At 42.9% G+C, this 23282-nt stretch overlaps 1 protein-coding gene across 3 annotated transcripts in view; it reads left to right on the top strand.

The window, feature by feature from the left end:
• Positions 1 to 23282, top strand: part of MAPRE2 (microtubule associated protein RP/EB family member 2) — a 139027-nt gene that overhangs the window by 28034 nt on the left and 87711 nt on the right. For 2 of the 3 annotated variants that reach the window (XM_066626666.1, XM_066626667.1), the window contains exon 2: positions 4320 to 4381. The exons of the other annotated variant lie outside the window; for it this stretch is intronic. The gene's annotated coding sequence lies outside the window, so the exon portion shown is untranslated. The remainder of the gene's footprint in view (positions 1 to 4319; positions 4382 to 23282) is intronic. 3 annotated transcript variants of the gene reach the window in all.

The raw sequence follows: 23282 nt of genomic DNA, 5'->3' as shown, positions 1-23282 counted from the left end.
AATGCAAAATTATGTGAAGAACTCCACTGATGTATACAGTAAAGTCAATGAAATGAAATAGGCTTAAATCTAAGTGCTCCATTTTAACTGGTTTGTGAGTTAGGCTATAAATGTTCTTAAGTTTAGTCACATACACTGGACACAAAAATTGGCTCAAAGACTCCTCTTGAGTTCCACTGTTTTAAGGTTTGCAGAATCCTCTACAACAATAGTACTCAAACTGGTAGGTTATGACCCACCCGTTTGTGTAACGATGCTCTGTTCCCTTTAAAGAGTGGGGGCAAGGGAAAAGCAGTGAAGCGATCCCTGGGATCACACCTCTGTGGTAGGAGGGGAGCTCTTTTTAAACTACTCATACGTAGTCTCAGGGTCTGGGGGGCGTGGGGAGCCTCAAGGAGTGCTTGCAGGTCTCCCCTCAGCTTCTAAATAGTGAAATTGCATTTGCAACTTTCACTATTTAGAAGCCAAGGGGAGACCTGCAAGTGCTCCACAAGGCTCCCCACACCACTCAGAGCCTGAAAGCACGTATGTTTAGTTTAAAAATGGCCCCCCTTCCCTGCAGGGGCACAATGCTGGGGATCACTTTGCTGCCCCCATCCCCACAAAGACTTACGCTGGGAGTAAGGCTCCTGGGAAGTTTGAGAACCACTGCTCTGCAATATTCTGTGCTGATGTTATTAATCTTAATAATTAAATTTTTTATATATACAGAGGAGCCCTGCTTTAAAATGGTAATCCATTTTGGATGCATCATTATATTGTGAAAATATTGTAATACGAATGATTGTCAGTCCAAAATGATTGTCAGGTCATGGTTCAGGATGTGGACTCACCTCCCTGCATTACAATCTCTGCGCATGAACTGGAGGTTGTCCATGACTTTGTGTACCTTGGCTCAACGATCTCCGACACTCTTTCTCTCGATACCGAGCTAAACAAGCGCATCGGTAAAGCAGCTACCACGTTTTCCAGACTCACAAAGAGAGTCTGGTCCAACAAGAAGCTGACAGAACATACCAAGATCCAGGTCTACAGAGCTTGCATCCTGAGTACACTTCTGTACTGCAGCGACTCATGGACTCTTCGCTCACAACAGGAGAGGAAACTGAGCGCTTTCCACATGCGCTGCCTCCGATGCATCCTTGGCATCAGCTGGCAGGACAAAGTTCCAAACAACACAGTCCTGGAACGTGCTGGAATCCCTAGCATGTATTCACTGCTGAAACAGAGACGCCTGCATTGGCTCGGTCATGTTGTGAGAATGGATGATGGCCGGATCCCAAAGGATCTCCTCTATGGAGAACTCGTGCAAGGAAAGCACCCTACAGGTAGACCACAGCTGCGATACAAGGACATCTGCAAGAGGGATCTGAAGGCCTTAGGACTGGACCTCAACAGGTGGGAAACCCTGGCCTCTGGGTGGCTCGCTTGGAGGCAGGCTGTGCAGCATGGCCTTTCCCAGTTTGAAGAGACAGTTGGCCAACAGTCTGAGGCAAAGAGGCAAAGAAGGAAGGCCCATAGCCAGGGAGACAGACCAGGGACAGACTGCACTTGCTCCCAGTGTGGAAGGGATTGTCACTCCCGAATCGGCCTTTTCAGCCACACTAGATGCTGTTCCAGAACCACCATTCAGAGCGCGATACCATAGTCTTTCGAGACTGAAGGTTGCCAACATGATATGTAAGGTGAATTCAATAATTTGTAAAATGTGAAAGCTTGGCAACCTGAAAGTGTTGGTGGTTGCAGGTGGTGTTCTGTGAACCACCAGAAATCAGGTCACAACCTGCTTGTCGGTTGCTGCCCATAGTTTAAGAAATGCTGCAATAATGTATTATATTTTGGTAATTTTGTTTCAAGACCTCAATTTCCACCATAGAACTAAGGCCGTGGTTTCCAAAATGTGAGCTGTGGCTTCCTGTGGAGCTGACAAAACCAGCTAGGGGATCTGCAGAATCCTCATGAAAAACGCACCACCTTAAACAATTTATAGGATTGTAGCCCTAATGGGAGCCACAGCCACTGGCCCAGGAGGTCAAGGGAGCCACCAGTTGAAAAATTTGGGAACCACTGAACTAAGGTATTCCACTTCCTTAAGAGAGATTTAAATTGTGCCTATGTGCTCTAGGAGCATTGTTATGTTAAAAATACTCCTACTGGCTGAGACACTACTTCAAAGGCTTGTATTTGTGTTAGCTGAAGCTAAATACTTTCTTCAGTAGACGTGCTAAAATGCTACTTCAAAGGTTTGTATTTGCTCCCTTCAGTGAAATAATAATAATACACACAAAGCCATATTAAAAATTCTGCTATTGGCTGAGAGCTCAATCCTGAACTCTTACTGCTGGCCCTCGGCTGGCTCTGAGTGTCACAAATGTGCCATAAGACACGCCTGCAGCCCTCAGTACTGGTCCAGTGCCAGCTCAGTGCCAGCTGGCATTGGGCTAGCACCAACGGACCTCTGCCGCTCTGCGGCTGCCTGAACCACCAGGAGGTGGAGAGGTAGGTGGGGGCATGGGGGAGGCAGGGAGGAGGCATTCTGGGGTGCGGGGAAGGTAGAGAGAGGGCAGGGAGGAGGTGTGCCAGGCGAGGGAGCAGGGTGGGAAGGAGGTGAGGCCAAAGGAGCTCCGCTCCTCTGTGTCAAGAGCCTCCATGTCCGGCCATGGGCCTGACACAGAGGCTCTTGATTCTATGGCAGCCCAAGAGTTGCCGCAGAATTGTGTAGCCCCATTGTGGGGTTACTTGTCTTACCCAGGGGAAGGGGACAAAAGTCCCCTTCCCCTGAGGAGCTGCTGGCAGCTGCCCTGTTGCATGTGGGATGCCACAGCAGCTGTTTCAGCGCTGCAGCAGTCCTGGCGCAACAGGCAGCTCAGGATTGGGCTTTGAGACCCTATGACACTTGCAGTCACTGACTGGCCTATCACCCACAAGATTCTGTTGGCTGCAATCATAAGCCCTTCATACAGTGTAAAACCTATTGTATAGTGAACTTTTTTTGCCATGGAGAGTCCATCATAAAGTGATCTGAATGCATTGGGAGCCCATTCTAAAGTGAGGACCTATTGTACTTAGCTCTGAGATTCAATAAACCTTTCTTGAAACCAATTTAACCTGCTCATTTTTAGGAATGAAGTATTATTTTATGGCTAGCTAGCTGCTACTTTCATTCAGTCTTACAAAGAACTCTGGCATGTAGATTGCACAAATTTTGGACTCGCTCATTTTCTCTCGCCCCCTGCATAATTACTAGTTTGAACCAGGACCCTTGTGTGTACAGATGTGTGTACAGGACTTATTTATACAGGCTGCATTGGGGGCTGAGCTCAGAGTCCACCTGGGGTGGGATTCTGTTGGTTTTTGATTAGAAGACAGAGCCCAACACAAAACTGTTTATTTTCCTAAGGTGCACAATTAGAGGAGGGGAAAGGAATTGCATCCTTGCTTTCAGATTGACTGTGCCCTAGCTTTTGGATCAGCTGCTAGGAAAAAAAAATATCAGGTTACATTTTCTGGTTGGCTGGTAATCCTACCAGCCCAGTGAGAAAACGGGGTGGGATTCTGAGACTGGGGCCTACTCCAATAGGCCCCAGTCTACATTAGAGGTTATATGTAGAGTGCAAGGAGATGTTCAAAGTTCATTTTCTCTCAGGGGGACTCCATGTATTGCCTGTGCACACTTGCTTGTGTGCGCTCTCTCTCCCTCTTTCTCTCTCTCTCTCTGTGTGTGTGTGTGTGTGTGTGTGTGTGTGTGTGTGTGTGTGTGTGTGTGGTGACACCAACCAGTATTCCTTCTGGAAAAGATAAGGAAAATGCCTTAGCTTGGGTTGAAATATCAGTGGGAAGTGACTGGGGACTTTTTTGTCTTGAACAAAAACAAGTTTTGTGCAACATGATGTAACATTCAGACAGTTATCTTGATATGTCCTATGGGTATTTACATGTAACTATTTCTATAAACCATATAGTGTAAGAATTGCGCCATGTCCAATTCCCAAGGCTTATAGGTTCTGCTCATTAAAATGGAGAAGCAATGCACAGTCTGAATTCCCAGGTATCATATTAAGATTTCAAGCATTCTGTCTTGGCTATGGTGTTTTAGATACGAAATAGATTTGCATCTGCCTGCTATTATCTCTTTTATTATAGTATCAATTTGATAATGTGCACATTGTTAAACTTGGGAACAGTAATAAGCAGTTTTTGTTTCCATTTTTGGAGCTAAAATTATAACAGCATGACTGTGTATCTACATAAAGGTAAAGGTCATGCAGTCCTATGTTGTGTTTTCCTAATTGAATTAAATGTTATGTTTTCTTTTCTAGTACCAAATTGTTGCAAGAAATAGTTCATTCCAGCAATCGGGGAAAGTGTGTGGATGCACAAAGTAAGTTCTGTATTTTTTTGTTGCATTACTAAGGTACAAAATAGCAAGAATAAAAGGTGAAAAGGTCCACTCCAGTGGAGAGATAAATCGGCAGCCCAATCCTAACCTGCTCTTATACAGCCAGGCCACATGGCCTGCTCTGTATCTAGCACAGGTTGGAAGGCTGCTGGAGATCTACTCAGTGTAAGGGAATATCTTTCCTCTTACCCCATATTGAACCCCATCCTGCCCTAAGAGACTACTTGGATCAGTACCACCTATTATCGGCACCAGCTGTTTAACTGGCACAAATCTGAGCAGCTCTTGTAAGGCTGCCTGGGCCAGAGCTTAGGATACAGTGTACACTGCTGCTGCTAATTCCACAGGGCCCAGTCCTCCCCTGTTCCACCCTTCCCCCACCCAAAAATGCTCCTTTCCACTCCCAGAATGCCCTTGCCACCTTTGACCCTTGCCACCCTTGCCACCCTGTACCTTCCAGTACAAAATTGCCCCCTCTGTCCAGGGCAAGAGCTGGATCTGGCCCTGGCAATCTAGTGTGAATCTCTGCACCAGCCCAGCCAACTCCTGAATCAATGCGAATGTGCCTTATGTCATGTTTGTGACACTAGGGAGCTGGTGCAGGGGATCTGTGTCAGCTCAAGTGTCACTTAGGATTGCACCACAAGTGTAAGTTTAAACTAAAGCAATATTTGCTTCCATTTTAGTACATTAACATCTACAGACACTCCTTTTACAAGAACAGTAGGCATCACAAGATATAGGTGACATATTTTAAGTGTTGGCATCAACTCCTCTTCGTGAAATGGTGTGTCTTTGTTCACCTGGCAGTAGTAGTTTTTGTCTGAATCCATAGTTACAATGATTAAAAGTCATTGCAGATCTGATATCTTTTACAACCACAAAAAGAGGTAATAAACAGAAACATAAGAACATAAGAAGAGCCCTGCTGGATCAGGCCCAGTGCCCATCTAGTCCAGCTTCCTGTATCTTGCAGCAGCCCACCAGATATCTCAGGAGCCAATCTAGTAATGTGGTTATTGTTTGTGATGGCTGTTACCTATGAACTTTGCCGCCTTGTTCGTTCTGGGATGGATGCAACAGTTGTAAATAGTATGAAAATACAGAAATAAAATATCAGTAAAGAGAGAAGAAGGCGTCTGTATCATTTAGAGACCCCTGTCTTCTCTTAACCTCATCTAACCTAGATCCTGGATGCTGACGCTGCGCTTCATGAAGATACATGCTCCTTTTATTACATAAATCTGTATGTTTTCTCAGAAATAAATTGAAAGGCCTACCAGTATTGTGCACGTTTTACAATGTCTTTATGTACTTTGAGACTACTCTTTGTTCTTAGGTTAGGATTGTAGTCTGTGAGTTTTCAGTTTATTATTTTCCTCTCATCTAGTGAAGGGGTCTCCAAACCCCAGCCTGGGGGCCAGATGCGGCCCGTGACAAGCATCTATCCGGCCCGTGGCAAGCATCTGGAATGCTTACAAGTCTCTGGCCTGCTCAACCAAATGTGACCAGAGCTGTGCACCAGTTGCGTATGGAGGGCGTTTTGAGAGCTGAAGAGGCCATGCGCCTCCCCTCAGAATGCCTTCTAAAGGCCTAAAAACATCTCTTCCTGGTTTTTCTGAGGCTTTATATTTATTCAAATTTCATATTTAAAATTTATTTTTGTGGCCCTTGACACCATGCCAGATAATTGATGTGGCCCTCTGGCCTAAAAGTTTAGAGACTCCTGATCTAGTGAAATCTGTAGTCTTCACAGCTAGCATATGTGGCTGCAAAAAAACCCAACAACAATTTAGCAATGTATCCACAAGGTGGCAGTCTTTAGAAAGCCTTTTGAAAATACTGTATAAGTGAAACTAGAGGTTCTTTCTTACAGAACCTGTCCATCTAATGCTACTTTTTTGTGATCTGACTTTTAAATTCAAGAGAAATCTGTATTTAAAGAATTATAACATTCAGTGTGGTTTTGCTGTGTGCGTACTTTCTTTCATATCAAGTTATGCTACAAGCAGCAGAATGGGTGGTGGTGTTTTTGAAAGACATCTTTCAGATGGGAAGCCATCAACAGACTAAAAAATATTTTTCTGTGTTGCAGCACAGCTCTATAGCATATTTACTCAGTGATCCAAATAAGCTCACGGAGACTTACTCCCACACAACTTGTATGTGCACAGGATTGTAGCTGTTAAAACCACCACCACCACACTTACATGCACATTGCTAGTGCTATCCTGTAATTCAGAATGTGCTATTTTGAGCCTTTTTCACACTGTCTTCCCACTGCAGGATCTGTCATAGGAGACAGTCCTGGCTGAACACAGAAAAGTGGGAGGGAGAAGCTTTGGCAGCTACTGACTGGAATGTATAATATCCAAATGTAAAAGAAAGTCCTAATTTCTTTTTATACAGGACTATCAGTTTAATTGCCACTTCACATAGACTGAGAAGTTGGGTCCTTGCCCTGAAGGGTTAAATTGCAGGTCCCAACCTTCAGTCAGGCACTGCCCCCTTAAGGAGGGGAGCAACCTGAGTAAACCTGTAGACTTCTGGGTTTTGCTGCCACCACCATCACTGAACGCAGGTAAGTGTGAAAAGAAAAGAAACCACCCTTTTTACTTACCTGTGTTTGGTGATTGCAGCAAAACCTGGAAGTGCTGTACTGAGAGCACCTGCAGGTCCCAGTTGGGTCACTACACTACTTAAAGGGGTAGTGTCCCAAAAGTGAATGTGCATGTATGCCCTGGGGGATCATGACTCCAAGGTTGGGAAGCACTGAGTTAAAAACTAGATACTGTATTAGCACAAGGGAAATAGAAGGGGAGAAAAAGATAAATAGGGAAAATCATATGGGATTATTTCAGTTTCACATACTTAGACTTTGATTCTCATTCCTCTCTGTAACAAAAGCTTTGTGGGGGGAAAAAAGAGTTTTAAGAAGGAATTTGAAAATTCCTTGGGGTCCTGAGAAAAGCTTCCGAGTTACAGAGGCATTTTTAGTAAAGTCTGATATCGATACCTCTAGAGCGCAGTGCCTTTCTGCAAATTCTGCAAGGATATTTTGCTATGAGTAGCCTCAGGGTTCCCTACCCCCTCACCAATTTCTTCCATCTTGCACTTGGCTGCAAGAACGGGGTGTATTTGAGTTCAGTTCTGGGAGTTTTGTATAGCTGGAGCAATTATGTCAGCTACTCAAGAGGATGCCTTTGGAACTTTTTTCCTCAAAAAAAAAAAAAAAAGCTGAGCTTAAGAAAACTTTAGCTGGGAAGAAGCATCAGGCTCAGTTGAAAGCAAACTGAGAAATTTGCCTAGGGGGCATGTGTCTTTGCCAAGTAAGTTTACATAGCTATAATGTAATATGAGCTACAATCCTATGCAAACCTACCTGGAAGTAAGTCCTGTTACACAGTGAGTAACAGTGTTTAAACAGTGTTATGAGTAAATAAGCCTAAGCTAACACTTGAATATACCTTTTTAATTCGAGATATTTTAAAAATCCGATTTTTCTATTTAGAAACATTTCATTTGGAACTATTGCAATGCAGGCCAAGAATTTTGGATGGAGTGAGATAGGTCTGTACATAAAATATAACAGTTTTCAGGGGCAGAAGAAGCAAACACTTAAATTAAGAAATCTAAAGTTGGGTTGTTGGTTTTTTGTGTTGTATTGTTTAATGGGGAATGGCTATAGCGAATTGTCATGAAGAGCTCCTGCAGAGGTAAGGGAGGAGCACACCCTGTAACTTCCTTTGCATTCAACTCCTTCTAGCCAGCCAGAGCACTACATTTGCCCTGTCTGACTTTGCCTACTTTGTGCTTTCCTGATTCTCATGGTTCTGGTATAACTTCTGACTTCTTGTTTTCCTCCTTGGGTTTTTTTTTAGCATTGCATTTTCTGTGGGGTCTTCTGTGAAGGGAACCAACTGAGTTGTTAAAACTATTGAAGATACCTCCTGCATAGATGGTCTACAGCAGGGGTGTCCAAAGTTTTTGGCAGGAGGGCCACATCATCTCTCTGACACTGTGTCGGGGGCCGGGGGGGGGAAGAATTAATTTACATTTAAAATTTGAATAAATTTACATGTTTACATAAATGAATATATTAAAGATGAGCCTATATGAATGAATGAAGGTCTTGCAATAGCTCAAGACCTATAAAAGGCCTTGCACAAAGCAAGGCTGGCCTTTCCTTTGCTGCTGCTACTGCATCACAGACATGAAACAGCAAGCAGTGGAGGAAGCCGTCATCCCACAGCTCACGTGAGAAGTCAAACAGTTGCCCTCATGCTGAGAGCAGTTGCATCAGGCCAGTGCGGGCTGCAACAAATCTCTGGCGGGCCAGAGGCTTATTGGAGACTGGGGACTCCCTGAGGGCCACATTGAGAGGCCTCAAGGGCCACATGTGGCCCCAGGGCTGGAGTTTGGGCACCCCTGATCTACAGAATAATCATATTCTTCCATTTTAAGTTTAGGTGCTACTTTCTGGTGCTCTTAAGCAAATGCCAAGAAGCTAACTACCTAGGTAACCAAAACTAGCAGTACTATAGGTTATCGGAGGAAGGGAATTTCACTGGTGATAGAAGAGGCAGTTTCTGCAGCAGCTCACTTAGAACTGTGCCATAGCTCATAAAAAAAGATCTTGTAAGCCATATGCTTCCTGGAGTGGTCTCTTTCTTAAATCAACAGATAGTTTCCCAGAAAATTCCCCATGGTATTCTTCCTGCTGTGTAATATTTCTCCTAAGCTTATTCCATCAGATATTACAGCATACTTCATAGCATAATAACATAATTCTTCAGCATAGGGCTTCATTTTTTTCATTGTGGAAGCAGCAAGTTTTATTAAAGAAGTGGAACCATGTTTTTATTTTGGGTTTGAGAAGTAATTACAGTTGTCTGCGCAAGGATGTTTTCTTATGCACCTATATTCTTTAGTTTAGCTTAAGCAGTTATGTTGCTCAATAGTTTTGCAGACTTTGTTTATGTTGAAATATTAGTCAGTTTAACGCACAGTGTAGTGAGCAGTGAAGTTATTTCATTTATTCTTCACATTTGTATACCACCTTTCCTTCAAGGAGCTCAGGATGGCATAAGTGGTTCCTTCCCTCCTTTTGTCCACATAACCACCCAGTGAGGTAGGTGAGGATGAGAGAGAGCCCAAGGTCACCCAGGAAGCTCATGGCTAAGCAGAGATGTGAAGTGGATCTTCCAGGTCTACGTTCAACTCCTGAACCACTCCACCATCCTGGCTCTCAACCTTTCTCTGAAGTTCTCTTTAACCTTTGTTAAAACATCCTTAGTTTCAACAACTCCGTTTTCGTCACAGAAGAGCTCCTTGAAAAATGCAGGGCTGAAAAAAGGCCTAAAACGAGGCTATTTTAACAAATGAATTGCAGTCACAGTATTAGGGTGCAATTTTCTTTTTATTGAAATCAGTATGAGGAAAATCTTATTTTTAATTGAGCAGATTTATAGTCCCATGCTTCAGTCTGAGTGGGGGCATATGTGCAAGAATTATGTTTCCATGTAAGTATCCCTAAAAACTGATAGGGAACCATGAATGCAACTGGGTGCTGCACACATGAGTTTAGCTTTTATTATCCGATGAGGCTGTGCATGTCTGTGGTACTTAAAAATATGACCGTGCAAATTGGAATGCTGTTCCAGAATAAGACAAAAGAATCACAGATTCTTGTTTAAAACAACCAGAGCTCTTGAGTAAGCAGTCATGGGATAAGAGGATGAATCCACTAATGGACTGGTAACTGTCTGAAAAACAGGAATAAATGAATAGCTCTCGCAATGGAGGAAAGTAAGAATTGGAACTTCTAAGGATCTGGTCTGGTACTTTTTAATTTTCCATAAATGATCAGATGGAATGATGTGGCCAACTTTGCAAATGACATTGTATTATTCCAGAGGAAAAAATTCTCGTGGAATAAAAATTAAAAAAAAACAACTGCAGAAGGGTATCTCCAAACTAAGTGACTGCTCAACAAAATGTTAAATGAGGTTGAAAAGCAAGTTAGAGTAAAGTGATGCGCATTGAGGTAAAAAAATCCTAACGTCATATATACATGATTAGGTATGAGCATGTTGTACTAATTAAGAAAGAGAGATGTGGATTGTGGTACATGGTTCAGTGAAAATTAAACTTCATGTATATCAACTGTGGGGGGGGGAGAAATTAAATTCCTTGTATAGGGAAGGATAGAAAATCTACTGAAAGTAAGAAAGATAGTATTGTAATGCTGTTATAAGTTGGCTGCCTGTAGACTTTTGTAATACTGTACAGTTCCAATTACTCCATTTCAAAAGAGTTGGGAAAGGTGCAAAAAATAACCACAGTACTGGCTGGGAAAGGGAAAGGGAACGGGGGCACCTTCCTTATGAAGAAAGGTTAAAGTATTTGTGTATGAATTTTTTTTATGTTTAGAAAAAAGGCAACTAAGGACGACATGATAAAAGTCTGTAAAATTATGCATAGTGTGGAGAGAATGAAGGTTGGCTCTCTCTTCTGTACTATTAGAATGTGAGGTCATCCAAAGAAATGTATTGGCAGTAAATTCAGAACAGATGGGGGAAGCACTTTTGTGCACAATGCATAATTTAACTGACGGAATTTTCTGGCATAAGATTGTGGTTGATGGGCCAACAGATTAGATGACTTTAAAAAGGGACTACGTGTATGGAGGCGAGGTCTGTTTGGACCCTGTGGGAAGCAACTGGACTAGATAAATGGAACTCTAATCCAGTGGCTCCCAAACTGTGAGTTGTAGCTCCTCAGGGAGCCACATAAACCAGCCAGGAGGGGCACAGAATCCTTGTAAAAAAACCTTCTATTTTATACAATGTATAGGATTGTAGCCCTAACGGGGAGCTGTAACCAATTGCCCAGTAGGTCAAGGGAGCCACCAGTTGAAAAAATTTGGAAACCACTGTTCTAATCTGACAGGGACAGGGCCATCCTACGCATGAATTGGACTGGTGTGGCTTATATCAGGGAATGAAAGGGTGGCAGATTCAAGGAACCCTTCACCCTAAGTCTGCTGCCACTGCTACGGATATGAGCCACAATGATATGCTTCTTGCTCTACAAAAGTGAGCATAAAATGGAATATGTGCTTCTGTGCTCTGCCATGCGGTTTTTGCAAATCAGGAAATGCAGGACTTCTGGTTTTGTTTAAATGGACCACATGAACAAAGAAGCCATTCATGCAGTCCTTTTAAAACTAGTAAAGGATCTTTAAAATGAACCACAATAAAGGGCTTTTATTTAGTGCACCATGGCAGAGGCAGCAGCAATGAACCTGGGGCAGCCATAGTGATCATGAATGGCCATGGCAAAGCTTGAGTTTTCCAGGAATGGATGCTGCCAGGAATGCAGCCTTTGCTTGTAAAAAGCACTCCTAGTGACAACCTCAGCTTCCAAAAAGCAGTACTTGATCCAGAAAGCACCTTACAACCATAAATTTGGTGCTTCCAAGTAAGGGTGACATCAGAGGTAAAACATCTAGTCTCTGATCAGACACTTCCCCAGTGCAATAGTACCTCTAGATTAAGTTTTAGTTCATTCTCCTCCCTCCAGATTCTTGCAGCTGACAGACAATGATTTTAGGTTTCCACCACCTCCCTAGGGGTTGTTGAGAACTGGAGTTTGCATGTGATGAGTGTTGTCAACATACTGATGACTACACAGTTCAAATCTCTGAATGACTTCACCTAGTGGTTTCTTGTAGATGTTAAAAAGCATGGGGATAAGATGGAGCCTAATGATGCCCCACAGGGGCAGGGCAAACATTCTTGCATCATCTTCTGAGACCTTCCTTCCAGGAACTGCCAAAGCCACCTCAGCATAGTGTGCCCCCCCATCCTATCCTTGAAAGGCATCCTTGAAAAAAATATTTGCTTCAGCTGTATTGGCTGCTGAGGTCCAAAGAAATTGCTGATCTCAGTCCCCTGCCCAGCATATGGCACAAATGATCCACTGGGGTGACCACAGTGATTACCATCTCAAAACCTTGCTGAAAGTTCAAGTGAGAAGGATCCAGATAATCTCATTCAGAAAAACTTAGAGATGAGCGGCCAACATATGTTCAAAAATCTTGCCCAAGAATGGAATATTAGATTCAGACCCAAATCCTAACCAGCTTTCCAGCACTGACACAGCTGTGCCAATAGGGCATATGCTGCATCTTGCAGTTGGGTGGCAGTCATGGAGACCTCCTCAAGGTAAAGAAATGTTTGCTCCCTTACGTCAGAGCTGCACTGCCCCTACCTTGCTGCTGGAAAGTTGGTTAGGATTGTGCCCTCAGGGTGATATTCACATCTGAGGAGCCACAATACGGCAAAGGATATACTACTGCATTCTTCAGTACAGATGGAGTATGACCTTGTTGTCACCACTTTTTCCTTTTTGCCCCCAGTCTACCATTTAAAGCTGTCAGTTCACCCTTCCTTGTGACTAAACAAACCCTGTCTTTCCATGTTTTCAGCTTGAACAAACTGAAATATATCCATCAAAACCGGATAAGAGGAAGCCATAGACATATCTGGCTGCCCAACCCAAGTCCAAGACAGTGTGAACATATCTTGCATGACAAAAGCTGGTATTTGGACCTATTTGTAATATATTTAGACAAGACTAAACCAAAGTCAAAACACAATGTATTAAGTCACACTGATCTTAAGTCTAAGCATACATTGGTTTCATTTTGGCAAGTTATCAAAAGATTCACACATGCATTGATTTTTAAGCATCACATGATTTTAACGTGCTTAAACTTTCACTAGATTGCATCCAGTGTATTATGGATTTGATGCAATATGCTTATTCTAAATACTTTATACTAATACTTTTGAAGATTGCCCAATATGTAATGTGTGACACCTCTTACTTTTTTTTTTGGTGACATCTCTGAGTCCATCTGTCCCCAATTTACTGTTGGATGTCTTCATTAGGCAGGTATTCTTACTTATAAAATCCATTACAGTATAATGCATGTTAACTTTGGATAAACATGGGAAGAGACTTTGATATTTTGTACTTCAGGGGAAAAAGTTAACTTCAGTGGAATGTTTGTTTATGGCTCCAGGCTGTTTACTTAATTTCGTAATAAGATAGTCTCAGTGCCCTTTTATGGACCTGTCTTAAAACCGTCTAAAGTTTTTACATGACCCTTTTTTCCCATCATACTATAACAAGAAACTTATCCCCTGGGAATAATAATAAGGGACAGTGCGAGTTTTAAGATTTCGCTTTCTAACTCACTCAAGTAGCAAAATAGCAGGAAACAAGTGTGTATCATTGAAATGTGGTTAAATCAAAATTTCCATTAATTTGTAGAGTGAAGATCAGTTTTAAGCATGTCATTGGTGGTGCCCAAAACCACTCTGGCAGTAGTTTATGACATGCCACTCATGCAGAGTTCTGTGCATTGTACAGTCTACTTCATCCCATGATTGGAACTTGATATTTATGGTGGATACTGCTTGAGAGATTGTGGATGGTGTGGAACTTGATATTTATGGTGGATACTGCTTGAGAGATTCCCCTGGGGGCTGGGGATAAGAATAGGCCCTCAGTTTGGCTGTACTTGTCATAAGAGGCGACTAAACAGCCACTGGGTAGATGCGACTCGTTAGCCTGGGAAGGCAGCTCATCTGAGAGAAGGAAAACTCTGATCCCAAACCTTCACTGCCTTGTGGCTACATCCAGTTATGGAAAAGGCTTCAGGAGTCAACCTCGAGGCAAAATCGGGAGCCAGAGTCCCTGAGGCAGTTCATGGCTGAACACAGTCACGTTCTGGCAACTCCTGCAACGCCGCTGGAACCAACCGTATTGGCCTCTGCCTTTCCATTGGACCATTTCAGCGACGTGGAGAGGGGGAATTTGCTGCATGGGAAACAGCCTATCCTCCATATCTACTTTACCCAGGCTTCACACACTGGAGAGGACACTCTGTTCCAGAACACTATTCAGAGCGCAATACCATAGTCTTCCGAGACTGAAGGATGCTTGAGAGAGGTGGATGTAAGAACAGGCCCTATGTTCAGTGAATATCTTGCAACACAAAAATAAATCATCTTTGCATGCTGGTTGTCATGAAGATAAGGGACAGTCACTGATGTGCTGGTCTTCTTTCACTTTAACCAGATGATCATGACTGTAGCTTAGTTTGGCTCTTTTTTTGTGCTGGTTCTTGTATGCTGCGGTGTAGTGTATTGTAAGAGGAACAGCTGTTGCTAGTGTGCTGAATTCACTGTTTGACCCCCCTGCTGTCTTGTTTCTTTGTGCTCCCCATCTCTTGTGTTCATTCTCCTCTTGTTGTCTTTAGATTTATCACCTACCACATCCCAAGGTCTTGGGCTGAGTAGCAATCCATTTCAGGCTAGAATGCAAATATAAAAGTTAATGGCTTGCTTACCCCCATAGGCTTTAATACAGACTGCTGGAAATGGTGTGGATTATAAATTCTTGCAGCACATCTGAGACATCTGCAGACTTTGGCTCTTGCATATCTCTGGAGAAAGATTCCCATGATTGTTTGAGCAGCAACAGAAAGTGATTCTTAGTGTGCTTGTTTTTTACAGGATGGCAGAACCTTGCATAATACTGAAAATGTAAGCATGCTATAGCAGTGGAGACAGAGTCTAAAATGGGGGGGGGGGGTGATCCTTTCTTTCTGCAGATCGTGCTGTTGGCACAAAAGAGAAAGAAATAGTTATAACAATACACCAACACATTCTATATATCCGGGAATGATAATGGTCTACAATGCCATCATTCTCGGCATGTTGCTAAAAATACTACTTATACTTGCCAAGTTCAGTCTTTGGGGAAATCCATTCCCACAGGAGTCATGTCCTTACCAAAACATATGAAGGCTCAGGATGCAGTGAGCTTCTGCATTGTTTTCTGAAGTTAGAGGCAAGGAATGATAGTGTAAAAGTCTAGTTAAACAAAAGGAGAAGAATAATGTTCTGGAATAGGAACAGAATAATGTACAAATTGCACAGGATGGCCCTGTGCTGATACTGTGCTAGACCCCAGCAGTAGTGCATATAGGTGTAAGAGCAGCTTCACACTTTACACTGTAATTGCTTTTGTCATTAGCACACTGACATTTCCTAATGCAAATACATAAGGTGAGAACAAGAGGTGTGAATCCTGTCTATGTACCCCAGGGAGCCGGATCTAGTGCTCCCCACACATACAGATGTTTAAAGAATTGTATCTGTCTTTCATACCTTGCATGTTTGTTGTAAGAAACACCAGTGTACCCAGGCAAACACAATTGCTGTGTAAAGTGTGAGCAACACTCTGAAACCATGATGCAAGCTAATGGTCATGGGCTACATGTTCATTGGTTTTGTCATTTGGCTGAGAGCTGCAATAGTCTATTTGCCTTGAATTTTCTTCAAGCAGCTTGCATTTCTTCTGTTTCCTATATACTTTCAGAGTTTCATATTGATGAGGAATATATTGGCAGTTGCGGAATGACGGCTTCTGAGCACATTCTCAGACTGACATATGTTCATTTTCTTTAGTGATCTAGAGTGGCCAAAATATGTGGGATTTTAAGCAATCTGCTAATATATTAATATGTTTTTAAGGATGGTTGCCTCATGTTTAATACATCCATAAAGTATCTGAGAAATCTAGGTAAATAACACTGTTACAGATACTTCCATAAAATGCACTATCTGAACCTAGATGAACATTCAGCCAAAGAATGGAAATGTGTTTGGCTACAATCCTATCCACATTTTCCTGGGAATAAGCCCCATTGATCACAATGGGGACTTATTTCTGAGTAGACATACATTCAGTTGGGCTCTTCAATTCCTAGCATGTACAAAAAAGTACTAGTTAAGTTTAAACATTTTTAACTACTACAATGTAGAATTTTGTTTGGTGTGATATAAAAGGCACAGAGGAAGACTGATATTAGGTTGCTTAGTGCCACAAGATATGTTCAGTATATACAACTCCAGAATTCCCCCCCCAATTCATTTTCATTCATCTCCCTTTTGCTTTCTCCCTCTACTCTTCAAACATATGGCCCATAATGTTCATTTCTCTCACTCGTTCTCCCTTTGGAGGAAGGGCGGTATAAAAATGTGAATAATAATAATAATAATAATTTTGGAGTTCCTTCAAAAACTTGTCTGCAGTTACTGATAACCCTAATTAGATCCCACCTCTGGTTGGAAATTCCTTCCCCCAATGTCCTGCTTGCTCCTGTGAGCCCCCACCATGATGCTGACTATTGTGGGAACACGTAGTGTAAACACAAGTTGAAAACATTTTTTTGGGGGGTGCAAATTATCCTAGGGCAGGAAGTGATTCTTTTTTGCTCTACTTTGATATCTATCCCTTTCATGTAAAAGGCACATTTGTTGCCTTTTCTGTAAGTAATAAAATTGGGAGGGGGGATACTAGGAAATGACAATATTGTACTGTATAATAAAATAATAGGAAGGCTTTCACTTTGTGTACAGGAAGTGTGGAGGGAAACATTTATAGTGTATCTAGAAGATATGTATTTTCTGAGTTTACTAGTCTAAGTGTAACACCTGAGAAACTTCTCAATAACTTTACAAACAGTTCAGAAATTCTCAGACTTGAAGAACTTCTCGCTGAGCTAACCAGTGAGATTATGATAACATGTCATGAGCAATGACATATGTCTGCATTCATGTAATATAAATTTAAGCTATTCATTATATCATTTCTGTTTTGATGTGCTAGAAAACAGTTTTGGCTGCCATTTGTTACTCTCTAGCTTAAACACAAGATAGCATCAGATATGTTGCTATTCTGTATTAAATGTGTAAGGTTACTAAAACCAGGCCTGAGCCTATGTACCACAACACAGCCCAATCCTAACCAACTTTCCATAACAATGCAGCTACAATGCAGGCCCAGACTAAGGGCATAAACATCCCCTTGGCTTGAGGAGGCCTCCGTGATGCCCCTCCCCCAACTGCAGGATGCCACATGCACCCCATTGGCACAACTGCATCTGCTCTGGAAAGTTGGTTAGGATTGGGCTGTAAGATTGGGCTGTAAGATTCACATTTATATCTGCTTGTTGAACAATGATTTCATGACATTTTTATTCCAAGCCTTCTCAAGGTAATTGTCACTATACAAATATAAATCTGGGAACAGAAGTAAGCATTTATAGAAAAATATTGTTTGGATGAGATGAACCAGACTTTAAGCTTGTGAATTATGGGCAGGCAAACCCTGGCCTGGTAGTCGTTCGCAGACCCCCAGTTCGGCCCGCAGGGAGCCCCAGTCTCGATGAGCCTTTCGGAGACTGTTGGAGCCTGTGCTATCCCAAGACTGCTAGTCGTGACTGCCATACACGAGCTGTGGACTGAGTTAGAGCAAGATCTTTTATAGTCTCCATGTGTTTGCTGCTTTTCCCTGGGCATTATTTTAAACCCCTCTCCCGTTGCCTCTGAACAACTTATGTCTCCATGTATGTTTTTACTGTGCAAGAGGTGTGTGGCAAGTAGTTCATAGTTCTTGTGTGGTTCTACATGCCTGTGTTTTAGTTCTCATGTAAATTATAAATAAGCTCAGTAAAATTCATTCATTCATACAAGTACCATCTCTAATGTATTCATTTATGTAAATTTATTCAAATTTGAAATGTAACTTAATTATTTTTTTTCCTGGCCCCTGACACAGTGATGATGCGGCCCTCCTGCCAAAATGTTTGCCCACCCCTGCTCTAGAGACTGCCTCAACTAAAGCTATATTTGTGCCTATGCCTTTACCTGGAATAACTAACTATGTGTTCCTTTACCACAAATCTTAAATTTTACCAAGCCCAGAAATTCTCTTATCTTTATGATAGCCGTTTTATAACACGTTTTAACTGTTCCTCTGCCACACATTTGAGAACAATTCTATACCTTCATCAAGGTGGGGCATTCCATGTACAAATGCTTTTATGCAAATGCCCGAGCAAAGATGGGAGAACTGGAATGTCTGGTGACTAGGGAAAACATTGACATAGTGGGCATAACGGAAACCTGGTGGAATGCGGAAAATCAGTGGGATACTGCAATCTCGGCATATAAACTCTACAGGAGGGACAGGGAGGGGCGTGTTGGAGGTGGGATGGCCGTTTATGTTAAGGAAGGGATAGAATCCAGTAAAGTAGATATTGAAGGTGGGTCAGACTCCACCGTAGAATCTCTGTGGGTTAAATTACCAGGCCAGAGGGGCGATGTAATACTGGGGGCGTACTATCGTCCTCCAGACCAGAAATTGGAAGGGGACCTTGAAATGAGGGAACAGATCAGGGAGGTGACAAGGAGGGACAGGGTTGTAATCATGGGGGACTTCAATTATCCTCATATTGACTGGGTAAATTTGTGTTCTGGTCACGAAAAGGAGACCAGTTTCCTTGACAACCTAAATGACTGTGCCTTAGAGCAGCTAGTCATGGAGCCCACCAGAAGACAGGTGACTCTGGATTTAATATGTGTGGTACTCGGGACCTGGTTAGAGATATCAATGTTACGGAGCTGTTGGGGAACAGTGATCACGCTGTGATCCGTTTCGGCATGCACGTTGGGGGAAGAATACCGGGCAAATCTCTCACAAAAACGCTTGACTTCCGATGGGCGGACTTCCCTCAGATGAGGAGGCTGGTTAGAAGGAGGTTGAAAGGGAAGGTAAAAAGAGTCCAATCTCTCCAGAGTGCATGGAGGCTGCTTAAAACAACAGTAATAGAGGCCCAGCGACAGTGTATACCGCAAAGGAAGAAGGGCTCCACTAAATCCAAGAGGGTGCCCGCATGGCTAACCAGCCAAGTTAGAGAGGCTGTAAAGGGCAAGGAAGCTTCCTTCCATAAATGGAAGTCTTGCCCTAATGAGGAGAATAAAAAGCAACATAAACTGTGGCAAAAGAAATGTAAGAAGTTGATATGGGAGAGCAAGCGGGACTATGAGGAACGCATGGCCAGCAACATTAAGGGGAATAATAAAAACTTCTTCAAATATGTTAGAAGCAAGAAACCCGCCAGAGAAGCGGTTGGCCCTCTGGATGGTGAGGGAGGGAAAGGGGAGATAAAAGGAGACTTAGAGATGGCAGAGAAATTAAATGAGTTCTTTGCATCTGTCTACACGGCAGAAGACCTCGGGCAGATACCGCTGCCCGAACGGCCCCTCCTGACCGAGGAGTTAAGTCAGATAGAGGTTAAAAGAGAAGATGTTTCAGACCGCATTGATAAATTAAAGATCAATAAGTCACCGGGCCCTGATGGCATCCACCCAAGGGTTATTAAGGAATTGAAGAATGAAGTTGCAGATCTCTTGACTAAGGTATGCGACTTGTCCCTCAAAACGGCCACGGTGCCAGAAGATTGGAGGATAGCAAATGTCACGCCTATTTTTAAAAAGGGAAAGGGGGGGACCCGGGAAACTATAGGCCGGTCAGCCTAACATCCATACCGGGTAAGATGGTGGAATGCCTCATCAAAGATAGGATCTCAAAACACATAGACGAACAGGCCTTGCTGAGGGAGAGTCAGCATGGCTTCTATAAGGGTAAGTCTTGCCTCATGAACCTTATAGAATTCTTTGAAAAGGTCAACAGACATGTGGATGCGGGAGAACCCGTGGACATTATATATCTGGACTTTCAGAAGGCGTTCGACACAGTCTCTCACCAAAGGCTACTGAAAAAACTCCACAGTCAGGGAATTAGAGGACAGGTCCTGTCATGGATTGAGAACTGGTTGAAGACTAGGAAACAGAGAGTGGGTGTCAGTGGGCAATTTTCACAATGGAGAGAGTTGAAAAGCAGTGTGCCCCAAGGATCTGTCCTGGGACCGGTGCTTTTCAACCTCTTCATAAATGACCTGGAGACAGGGGTGAGCAGTGAGGTGGCAAAGTTTGCGGATGACACCAAACTTTTTCAAGTGGTAAGGACCAGAAGTGATTGTGAGGAGCTCCAGAATTATTATTATTATTTTATTAACACTATTTATATACCACTTTTCAACTAAAAGTTCACAAAGCGTTTACAGAGAAAAATCAAATAACTAAATGGCTCCCTGTCCCAAAAGGGCTCACAGTCTAAAAAGATGCAAATGAATACCAGCTGACAGCCAATAGAACAGACACTGCTGGGGTGAGGTGGGCCAGTTACTCTCCCCCTGCTAAAAAAAGGAGCACCCACTTGAAAAAGTGCCTCTTACCCAATTAGCAGAAGGATCTCTCCAGACTGGCAGAATGGGCAGCAAAATGGCAGATGGGTTTCAATGTAAGTAAGTGTAAAGTCATGCACATTGGGGCAAAAAATCAAAACTTCACATATAGGCAGATGGGTTCTGAGCTGTCTGTGACAGATCAGGAGAGAGATCTTGGGGTGGTGGTGGACAGGTTGATGAAAGTGTCGAACCAGTGTGCGGCAGCAGTAAAGAAGGCCAGTTCTATGCTTGGGATCATTAGAAAAGGTATTGAGAACAAAACAGCTAATATTATAATGCTGTTGTACAAATCTATGGTAAGGCCACACCTGGAGTATTGTGTCCAGTTCTGGTCGCCGCATCTCAAAAAAGACATAGTGGAAATGGAAAAGGTGCAAAAGAGAGCGACTAAGATGATTACTGGGCTGGGACACCTTCCTTATGAGGAAAGTCTATGGCATTTGGGCTTCTTCAGCCTAGAAAAGAGGTGCTTGAGGGGGAACATCATTGAGACATACAAAATTATGCAGGGGATGGACAGAATGGCTAGAGAGATGGTCTTTACACTCTCACATAACACCAGAACCAGAGGACATCCACTAAAATTGAGTGTTGGGAGAGTTAGAACAGACAAAAGAAAATATTTCTTTACTCAGTGTGTGGTTGGTTTGTGGAACTCCTTGCCACAGGATGTGGTGATGGCATCTGACCTGGACGCCTTTAAAAGGGGATTGGACAAGTTTCTGGAGAAAAATTCATTATGGGTTACAAGCCATGATGTGTATGCGCAACCTCCTGATTTTAGAAATGGGCTATGTCAGAATGCCAGATGCAATGGAGGGCACCAGGATGAGGTCTCTTGTTATCTGGTGTGCTCCCTGGGGCATTTGGTGGGCCGCTGTGAGATACAGGAAACTGGACTAGATGGGCCTATGACCTGATCCAGTGGGGCTGTTCTTATGTTCTTATGTAAGGTGAATGGCATAGTCCTCATGCAATTGTTCTACTTCAATTATGCACTTCTAGGACCACATAGTTAATCCTGTGGAATAGTGCTGGTTAATCCTCTAAATCCTGGTTAGCCATTATGTTTACATTGGCCATGAGGGTTGACTGTCTAGTAATGAAATAATTTTTTAAAAGCTAGCATAATCCCAGCACATTTGAATCTGCCTGGTGCCAAATATTAATTTCTGAAAACAGTAAAAGTTCATGATATTTTTCATTGCATTTTCTGAGTATGTAAAACTTCTCATAACAACCCTGTAAAGCAGCTGCAGACCTCCGCAGTCCCACACCCGGGGCAAAGCTCTGCGATGGCGCCCCCCCTGCAGGATATTGCCGCCCCCCGTGGGCAGAAATCCGCCCCCCCCCATTCACCAGATGCTCACAGAGCCTCGTGAGACCTCCTCCCGCACCAGGGAAACCTCTGTGAAGGAAGCACAGTTTCCTGAAACAGAAACTGGAAGCACAGTTTCCACCCTTGCCAAGAGCCTCAGAGAGGCTTCCACGCGGTCCCAGCAGCCGGTGCCTGGGGCTTTTGCCCCGTCCCAGTCTATGGCAGGCACGCAACTGCTGTAAGGCAGTGGGAGCCACGGAAACCAACCAGGAAAGCAGCAGAATCCTTGTGAAAAACCTACCACCCTGTACAACATATGGGATTGTAACCCTAATGAGGAGTCATGGCCTGTGGCCCAGTAGGTCAGGGGAGTCGCCAGTTGAAGAAGTTTGGGAACCGCTGTTGTAAGGCATTATCTTCATATTGCAGCTGGGAGAGGGGGCTGAGGTTGAGAGGGAACTTGTCCAAGGCCATCTATTAACAGAATCCCCATGGATACCCTGGCATGCCTATATACGAGGCATGAATTGTGGCTGCAATCCTGTAAACGCTTTCCTGGGAGTAAGTCCCATTGAACAGACTTACTTCTGAGTAGACATGCATAGCATTGTTCTGTAAGTTTCTTATTAAGAAAAGTAATGGTGCTTGCAAAACGAAGAGCATCAGCTTTCACAATGATAGTGGTTTCTACATTTCAAAGCCATCATTTGATTTGGTATTTGTAGTAATAAGAATGGACTAAATGTGATATTTGCATTAATTACTGAAAGCAACATTATGCACTTTGAACAAAGACTTGTATGTAAAAAGGAAGAGAAATGCAGGGATAAAATCCTGTTTAAAAAAAGAAAGCAATTTTACACTGTATTTGTCAATTATACTTCCAAGTAAAAAATGTTTAATATTAGGTTTGATGGAACTCCTGCACCTTTTTTAGCTATACGTACAAGCCCTAATACTCCATTCCTCTTACATAGTAAAACTCAACAGTGATCCAGCACCACATTCTAACTGCTAGCTTGTTTGTAGTCTAGGTTTTATGTCAGTTAGTCCACATACAGGGAATTGTTTTGCACACAAGTATGAGTGTGGGAGGAGGAAACCAAAAAAATGATTTACTGTCTATGTAGTGGCTTGTAGTAAGGGAAAAATTAACTACTTCTGTAGTGTGTGCAATGTTTCCAAGTGGTGAATGTCAACCAGGCCAAAAGGTCTGTTGTCCAGATGGAACCCATATCATTCCTTCCTGCTGTTCTCAGGATTGCACTGGCATAGAATTTTTAAATGAAGCTGACTTCTTTTTTCATACTTGTATCATAATTTTAAGCAAT

This window comes from Tiliqua scincoides, chromosome 4, assembly GCF_035046505.1.
Source record: "Tiliqua scincoides isolate rTilSci1 chromosome 4, rTilSci1.hap2, whole genome shotgun sequence".
Taxonomy (NCBI): domain Eukaryota; kingdom Metazoa; phylum Chordata; class Lepidosauria; order Squamata; family Scincidae; genus Tiliqua; species Tiliqua scincoides.
This window is presented reverse-complemented; position numbering and strand designations above follow the sequence as displayed.